Consider the following 9696-nt stretch of genomic DNA (forward strand, 5'->3'; position numbering starts at 1 on the left):
GAAACCGAGGGTTAGAGGACTTACTGCAATCATGAGTAGAAACAAGCATATGCGAGTATAGAGTGGAATATGAACTAAGTATCCATTGCGCCAGAAACTCCAACAACGACAATAGCGCGTATATTATTATTATTATTATTATTAGCCACATGATGCAAGGAAGCCTGAGGCTTATGCTGCACCAGCCAAAAAAAATTCCCGACTTACCCTGAGAGAGAGAGAGAGAGAGAGAGAGAGAGAGAGAGAGAGAGAGAGAGAGAGAGAGAGAGAGAGAGAGAGAGAGAAGGATGATGATATCCAGCTCAGGACCCTGGGTTTGCCAAGCCCATAATCACCAGATGTGAGCCCATGGTTTAATAGGATGGTATGTAAGTAGCATGGGTTTCCACCAAAAGAGTGGAAAGATTTTGAGAGGATTGAAGCCATAGTTAGAAATTATTCCTTAAGATTCGAAAGGAGATGTATCTTCCAGCAGTAGGAATTGAATCATGGAGGCATTGATTTTCAGGTGATTATATGATTTGTGATGAGGGATTTGCTTGATGTAGAATTAAGGGCATCTCGAAACTGGCATAATAAGTTAACATCGGTGTACTCATGGTATGGTTTGACCTGCTAGAACGACATTAATCCTTTAGACTCCCAAAAGATTGCTGTCTTCATCTCGTTATCAATGTAACTGTTTCTGGCTTCGTTGGAAGTATAAAATATTTCCGTTGATTGGGCTGCTACTTTGACACAGGCAGATAATATTGGCAAGGATTACAAAACTTGTCAAAAAATTACGGTCTGCTTTGTAATGTTCCAACAATTATGAGGTAATTTTACACTGACAGTATATTTTAACTGGTGAAAGCAGGCGAGAACCCTTGCAGAAACTTTGATAAACCCAATTCCTTTGTCAGAATTCTTTGCGCCTATCATATGAAATGCCCATACCCTGCACTATTTCGTGAATTGAATAGTTTGTTAACCCCAGGGGCTCACATCTGGTAAGTATGGGCTTGGCAAACCCAGGGTCCTGAGCTGGATATCATCATTCTTCTCTTTCGTGGTGATTCCTTTCTACTTCTCTCTCTCTCTCTCTCTCTCTCTCTCTCTCTCTCTCTCTCTCTCTCTCTCTCTCTCTCTCTCTCTTAGGGTAACTTGGGAATTTTATTTTGGCTGGTGCAGCATAAGCCTCAGGCTTCTTTGCACCATATGGCTAATAATAATAATCATCGTCATATCATCTATGCTGCTGGTCTCACACTGAGAAGATCATCTTCGACGCTCTCACTCCACACCCCCTGCCGTTTGCATTCTGCTGCCCATTTTTTTTTTTTTTTTTTCAGCAAGATTATATAGAGCAGCAGAGGTATCGAAAGTATGTACCATATCATCATGCTTACTTCAGCATTAAATCCTTCTTCAAGTAAGTTATGATAGTACGGCATTATGGTGGCGGTACACATAATGTTATACTAAAAACATCACATGGCCTGTGTGGGTAGCACAGTTGGTAGGATCGCTGTCACGTCTGTAAAAGATTCAAGTCTTTTACAGACGTGACAGCGGTATTTTTGTCCAGAAAAACAGAAAATAAACCACAGGACACACCAGTTTATAAACAATATACATGGATAAATATTGCCTTAGTCGCTCATGCTCCTAAAACCAAACTACAACAACAACAAGAAGGCCACATGTGAGTTCGAGTCTCGTCGATGACGTGAGGAATTTTTATTGACCTATTCACGATGTGGCTGAGTTAGCCGGTCTTAAGTGAAGGTAGTATGGTTTTTTTTCTCCTGGAAACTCGGTATTTTTGTCCAGAAAAACAGAAAATAAACCACAGGACACACCAGTTTATAAACAATATACATGGATCAATATTGCCTTAGTCGCCCATGCTCCTAAAACCAAACTACAACAACAACAAGGCCACATGTGAGTGCATAAACCCATTACGAATGCTACTGAGATCATCATTAGATTCTGAGACGGTCCTCTTCCACTGGAAAAGTGCCAATGGCTCTCTGTTCCATAGAAGAAGAGCGAAAGAGGCATTGAGCAAAGAGGGATCACAGCACAGATTCGTGAAGGGTTTATGATGAATTCGTGAATGATTATGATGAAGTCAAAAAACAGATAGATTCAAGAAACGACTTTGCAACGTTCAGTAAACCTTTTGGCATGATTCTGCAAGAATCTATAAACTCGAGCAAATTAGGATTACGGGTTAGATTGCTTGCTGGATCAGGGAGCTAGCTAAAGGATAGTAGCGAGTAGTCGTAACTGGATATTCTTAAGATTGGACCGGTGCAACAAATTGATGTGAAATTTATTTAAAGATGTAACTGCCATCAAGGATAAAGGGAAGGGTTTTTGCTTTCGTAAAGGTACGAGTACCTTAAGAATTTTTGATATTTAAAATAAACTTTGTTTATATAAAAGCGTGTTACCACAACAGTCAGTTTTAATTAAAGCAAGATAGAGAACAACCATACGAGTAAGAGATGAAGTGTGATTTCCAAATAACTCTGAATTAGAAAAAGTCTCCCGAGCATTTCCGTTTTAACTTACCCTGCGTTTCTTTCACTACTGCTTTGAAATGACCTTTCTGGACATACTACCTTAGGCAGTTTTCAGGTACCGAATTTGAGAGAGTAATGACAGTTCTTTATTTAACTATTTCGGGAAGGCTAAGCTAAAATATTTTTCTTCTCTTGCTGTTATTCTGTTTACCAACTACATTATTATAGTATTCTTATAGTGTCCAACTCTGTCTTTTAAGTAGGTCCTGAGAAATATTTAAAACGTCTTCATTGTTAGAGAGGTAATGCAATACATGTTGGATTTTTTTTGCGTTGAGATCGTCCTGAGGTTTTATTGTAGAATCAGAAGAGATTTTTTAAATATGCCCAAAATCAAAGAATTACTTGGTCTAGATAACGAAATTGCACCCTGTACAGTTACATTTTAGGAAGGATGTAGAGTTGCTTGAGCGAGTACAGAGAAGGGCAACAATATTGGTGAGGGGAACGAAGGGGTTATCTTACCAAGAAAGGCTAAAGTTGTGCAAATTTCAGCGTCTGGAGACTAGACACCTGCGAGGTGATCTGATTGAGGTGTATAAGGCCTTGAATGGGTTTAGCAGGCTCAATACTGATGGGATTCTTCCTCTTGTTCAGATTACGAACCTTAGGGAACGTAAATTCAAATTGAAGAAAGACAGTTTTAGAATAGATGTGCGGAAATTTGCATTTAGCCAGCGGGTAGTTGATTGCTGGAACAAACTTCCATCTGTGGTTGTGAAGTTGATAGCTTAAATAATTTCAAGGAGGAACTGGACAAATGTTTAGAGGGAATGGATATGTGAAATGGTTTTTTTTTCATAATATTTCTTTCTTGCATCACGTGTCTCTACCACTACTACTACATGGGTTTCCCAACTTCACCAGTACATCGTGAAAACACTCTTACACTGTTGTGATTAAACGGACCCTGTCAATGTTTAGAGTAAACCACGATAAAACCTAAACGGCAAACAGTGAGTTTTTTTTAATCAGATGTCTACTTTTTAAGTATTTAATACCATAAAAGAGGTTCATGAAAATAATTTTGTAATACAAGTGAAATATTGATAACTTGTAAGTACATGAGTTTATCAGATTATTTCAGGAATATACAGATAACAAGAGAGGGTGGTTGTTGGCCATTGTAGAGAAAGCACTGTATTATGAAAGTACCTGCATATTATTTGAGGTATGACATTACTTTTCAGTCTGCATAGTTTTGACAGAATAGAAATACAAGCTAACATTACGAAACAATATCATAATACTGTTCGAAAGGGTTCTCAACTGGATTAACATTATTTTGTTGTAAGATTATTCAGACATATTCCTGCCGAAATAATATTACAATTTGTACAATACAAACACTGACCAAAAAAATACAAACTCTTGTATTAAGAGAGTCATAGACAGAAGAATGCAGTAATCTGAAGCCAGAATGAGGAAAAGGCATGATCCATCAGATTTAAAAAAAAGGGTCTTACCGTCCGTGCACGTTTAGCAGGAACCACGATTCAAGAAATGAAAGATATAACTGGTTTCTCAAAAACATCCATCTCAAAGGTTTTTAATGACTAGAAAGCAAGCGAACAGAGAGTCAACAATACATATCACTTTACATCTCAAAAAGCATATTTGTGGCAGAAAAACAATGCTTCAAGAGCGAAACTGTCGTACTCTAAGGAGGAATTTAGGGGAAAATAGGACATCCAGTGTGCAGCAAATAATTCAACCAACCCCAGAAATGCCATATTTCAACCGTGATATGCGCAGGGAGTTGAAGAAATTGTGTATTGGCAGTCGCCTGCCCGGAGCAATGCTGAGGGTGAGGCGAAAGAAGCTCTTGCCTCAGATTAAAAGCTGAAAGGGACGCCACAAGAAAGATTAAATAATTGCTAACGTTGCCATCATAGCATTAGCATTAGTTGAGGCATATGATGCAAGAAAGCAAGCTCATAGAACATCAGCCAAAAAAAAAAAAAAAACCCTTCCCATTTCACCCATCCGGTCGCTCCAAATGTTTGTCTAGTTCAGCCTTAAATTAATTTAATCTATCAACTTCCATAACAACAGATAGAAGTCTGTTCCACCAATCAACTACCCGCTGGCTAAGGCAAACTTCTGTACATCTATTCTACAATTGTATTTCCTCAATTTGAATCTATGCTCCCTCAGGTTCTTTTAGACTGAGCAAGTGGAAGTATTCCATCAGCATTGAGCCTGCTCAAACCATTCAAGGCCTTGTACACCTCAATAAGATCACCTCGCAGGTGTCTGGGCTGCAGATGCTGCAACTGACAGAATTTAAGCCTCTCCTGGTAAGAGAACCTCTTTGTTCCACTCACCAATCTTGCCCTTCTCTGTACTCGTTCTAGCAACTCTACATCCTTCCTAAAATGAGGCCTCCAGACCTGTATGCAGTACTCCAGGTGTGGCCTGCCCATTGCCTTATACAAAGGGATGATCACCTCCTTACGCATACTAGAAAAATTCCTATACATCATTGATACAATCTCATGACGTGCTCTTACAGCCCGTCTGCACTTCTCAGAAAACTTCATATCTGACTGCACAATTACCCCCAGGTCATTTTCATTCTCTACCACCATGAGTGTAGTACCACACAGTTGGTACGTTTCTCTAGGGGTTATTTCATATTCCACTGCACAATTACCCCCAGGTCTTTTTCATTCTCCACCTCCCTGAGTGTAGTACCACACAGTTGGTATGTTAACAGTATGTCGCAATTTTCCATTCTTGCCTCAAGTACTAAAATGGTTAGGCGGGGCCCTGCACCTGCCTTATCGGAAGCCACTTGTTTCAGAGAAAAACAGAAAATTCCGCTTGCAGTTTTGACGAGAACGTTGTGATTGGACAGTCGAACAATGGGAGAAAGTCATGTGGCCAGACCAATCACGACACTTTGTTTTGCACCGATGGTAGGCAGAGAGTGTGGCGAGGACCTCACGAAGCGATGGGCTCTGCTTGCCTTGTTAAGATAATACAATCATCTGGAGGTGGTATGTGGTATAGGGAATGTTTTGTTGGCACGGACGGGGTCCTTTGATACCGGTAGGAAAAAAAAAAAAAAAAAACCTAAACTGTTTTATTAGGGTCACCTGAAATTTAATTTACATTACCTGTGTGCACATCGTGCAAGAATACTTCAGAGGATATGACACAACTTTCCACCATCTTTCCTAGGCCCCACATTCAGCTGAACTCAATCCTATTGGGATCAGGTGAATGTGGAAACCTAGAAAGATGGGATATGTTGGAGAGAGATATTCGGCAACAAAGTTGTCTTCCTTGAATTTTTTCACAGTTGCGCGATATTTTGCTGGAAGAACGGTTACAATTAGACCCAAATGCGTTAAAACACCTTGTAGAATCTATGCCGCTCCGCACACTTGCTGTTATTAGAAGCAGTCTGCGCGGTAGCACAGTGGTATCGTCACCGTCCTCCCCACACCGGGTGGAAAAGGCCCGGGTTCGAATCCCATCGATGATGCAAGGAACTTTAATGGGCTTTTTTTTAACTCAGTGGCTGAGTTAGTCGGTGTCAGGCTTAGATAGCAAGGTTTTCCCCCAGAAACTGGAGTTTTTCGTCCAGCAAACAGACAAATCGACCATAGAACACACGCAATTAACAGACATAAGACAGAGTACGGCAGATGAATTTAAATTTAATTATTCGGGTGGCCTAAATATAATAGTTTGGTTGTTATTAGAAGCAGTCGGCCCGATTCAATACCGAATAAAGTCCGCATTTTTCTTTTCTTTTTTTTTTTTTTTTTTTTTTTGGCCAGTGTGTATACAATGAATGGATATCCCTGCTTCAAATGAATACATATGATATTCATCTACTGCAAATTATTTTTTTGAATTTTGGCCAGGTTTTGAAGCGTTCTGGTCCACACAAGTAAAACCATTAAAATGTATTACAAAATATCTCTTCAGTTGGCCAAAACATGTATAGCATAAGTCAACGGCAGACCAGCCTCTAGAAAGAACGAGGTTCGCTATCCAGTTACCAATGATGTAAATTGGAATGGCCAAGAAAGCACGGAAGGCTAAGATAACGATTCCTTATCGGCACCGAGTGAGGGCATTAGCACAGAACGCAATGAAGATCTCATTGAAGATTTTATTAATATATTTTTAATATTGTGTGAGTGATTAAAATAGTATTTATATAACTTTTACGGTTTTCATTTGAATCATTTTTTTTTATGTTTTATTGTCATTTAATCTGGAAGACTGAATCTTATTGTGATTGCTGCAAAATATTTTATAGCAGATCGTCATTTTTTTTACAGCGAAATCCTTCAGAACATCTATTTCTGTTGATAACAGTTTGCAGAAGAGTAGCAGGGTTTCTTTTTTGTGATTTTATGGTTATTGTTGGGTTTCAGGCCAGCAACTTTGGCCATATTGCGTCGTATATAAATAATGTCTGTAAACTTCGTATGTTCTGTGGTCGATTTTGCCGTTTGCGGAACGAAGTACCCGAGTTTGCAGGAGAAAAAACCATGCTATCCTCGCCTAACACCCACTAACTCAGCGACGTTGTGAAAAAGGATTATAAAAGTTCCGCACGTCATTGACTGGATTCGAATTCAGGTATTTTCCACCCGGCGTGTAGTATTAGTAGTAGTAGTGACAAATGATGCAAGAAAGCAAGCTTATATAGCATCAGCCAAAAAAGTGTGGGGAGGATAGCGATTATACCAACTGTGCTATCCACGAGCGCCGTGATTTCTTGGATGGAGATTATTGATACAGTCTATGGATTTCAAGTTCTCTTCGTTTTATGGTCCGACTAGTATTCTGAAGACCAATAATTTTGTATGTTCTCTATTGCTTTAGCGGTATGGATGCAAAATATTTTTCTTCATTAATTGTCATGAACACAATGAATGTATAAGAGTTATACATTCATTGTGTTCATGACAAACTAATATATCTATATCCGCTGTCTAGCGATTCATCGAATTCATTAATGTTCAATAATAAAAGGGAGTTTATTGTCCTGGATGGGTTTCCAGTAATAAGTTCATCTATTAATGGGTTGCTGTTAATAGATGGTTGCTTGAGGCGAATTTATACATTGAATTTGGCTATCTACAATCCTTCTGTCAAGGAAATGTACTTTTATCAAGTTTTGGTTTTCAGCTTGATAGTGGATGTTTTTTAACTACAAAAATATTCCCATTCATTCACTGGATTTAGACAGTCTGTGGCTCTAGAGCACCCATATTAAAAGCTAAGAAAATTTACCCTTACAATAATTGGGTTACTCCACTGAGCCCCACAGCCGCCCTGGGTCTTCGGAGCAACTGATTCACAATACTCCCAATAAATTCGGCCTTCGCACTTTATTTAGCTGAAAGAAGACCTAATCTCTTTTATAGTGTATGAGTATAAGCGATATTACTCTAGTTTGTTTTCTTTCCAACATTTTGTAAATATTTTTCTTAGCTTATACCAGTACAGCAGTGGCAAAAAATTCCTGAAAACACCTGTAATTATGGATGATTTTCGCTTTCAACCCAATTTATGACCATAAATTTTCATTTTTGTATTATTTTTATTATTCATCTTGAAGAAACTTTTCGTGCTGAATTTAAATATTTATGGAATGCAAATTCTCGGAAGAAGCCTTTTTCGTGCGAATTATGTGGCAAGGCATTTTCACAGTCATCTCATCTAAAAACATATGTACGCACTCACATTGAAGAGAGGCCGATAGTTCTTTAGATGTCGTGTAAAAATTGTTCAGCAGTGTATATATTGTAATGTAAGTTAGACATCATAGTTTTAACCAACAAAAACGAATGACAAAATAAAGAAATTACCAAAATGCTTTATTTTCAGTATATAATATAAGTTTATGATGTTGTTGTTATTGGGTTTTAGAAGCATTGGCGACTAAGGCCATGTTGCTCCGTATATATTGTCTGTAAATTGCGTGTGTTGTGAGGTCGAGTTTCCGGAAGAAAAGCCACTAACCTCGTCTGAGACCGACTAACTTAGCTACGTTGTGAAAACACCCATAAAAATTCCTGTCGTCATCGACGGGATTCGAACTCAGGTCTTTTCCACCTGGTGTGGGGAGGACAATGATCCTTCCAACAAGGGCAGTTTATGATTTACTCTTGTAATTTATATTAACATTTAACATTATTTGGCATGTTTGGCATACCTTTTCAGTGTTCTCATCAAAATAGTAATCCACATGACACTTGGCAACAATTTGACATATGGAATAATCTTCTTATTTGAAACGTGGAGAGAATGGGAGATTTTAAAAACTCAATTATTAAATAAAGCATTTGCATTTTCCAAATCACAAATATGCTGTCTTAAAGTATGCCGTTTATTTTTCGAAGGCGATATTCTCGAGTTGACTTCCGTCTCTGAGCAGGCATTCTAATCTTTAACACATGTTTTACATGACGTGGCTTAGCATCTCCCAAGGAATTTGGCAAATTCTTCATGAATTATTGAAGATCTTTCAGTTCTTCAATATTGTATGGGCAATGAGAATACACCTTACTTTTTAATTGTCCCATCGCATGATGATATGTTTGGGGACTGTGGAGACCAAGAAATGTCACTATTCCTGGAGATGATGGTGATTGTGATGAAAGTGAGCTTCATCATACATCCGTAGATTATGAACAGGTTTCATTATGATCCATTTGAGTTAGCAATCCTAGACAAAAAAAAATTATTGGTAAGAACATCGCAAGGTTTTAATTCTTGCAGTACCTGTACGTTGTAAGGATGGAAATTTAAGTCCTGATGCAAGTGCAATATTCGTTGTACACTCCTATTGGACAAGTTCAATGACAGTGCATGACACTACAGAATGCTTTGGACTCCGTATGAGAGCAATCCTGACAGTTGCGATGTTTTCTGGTGTACCGGCACTTCTTATTCCACTCTGAGTCTTCTCTTTTAAAGTAGAACCAGTTTCTTCAAAATTACTTATACACGTTTTAATGGTATAAGCTGAGAGTACAGGATCGTGACGCTTAAGCAAAGTTAAACGTAAAGCAACCTCGTAACTGTCATTATTTTTGTAAAATGCATTGACTGCGAAAGCACGTTGTGCACCACTTCACTGTTCTCT

This window comes from Mastigoproctus giganteus, chromosome 12, assembly GCF_048544385.1.
Source record: "Mastigoproctus giganteus isolate SK-2022 chromosome 12, ASM4854438v1, whole genome shotgun sequence".
Taxonomy (NCBI): domain Eukaryota; kingdom Metazoa; phylum Arthropoda; class Arachnida; order Uropygi; family Thelyphonidae; genus Mastigoproctus; species Mastigoproctus giganteus.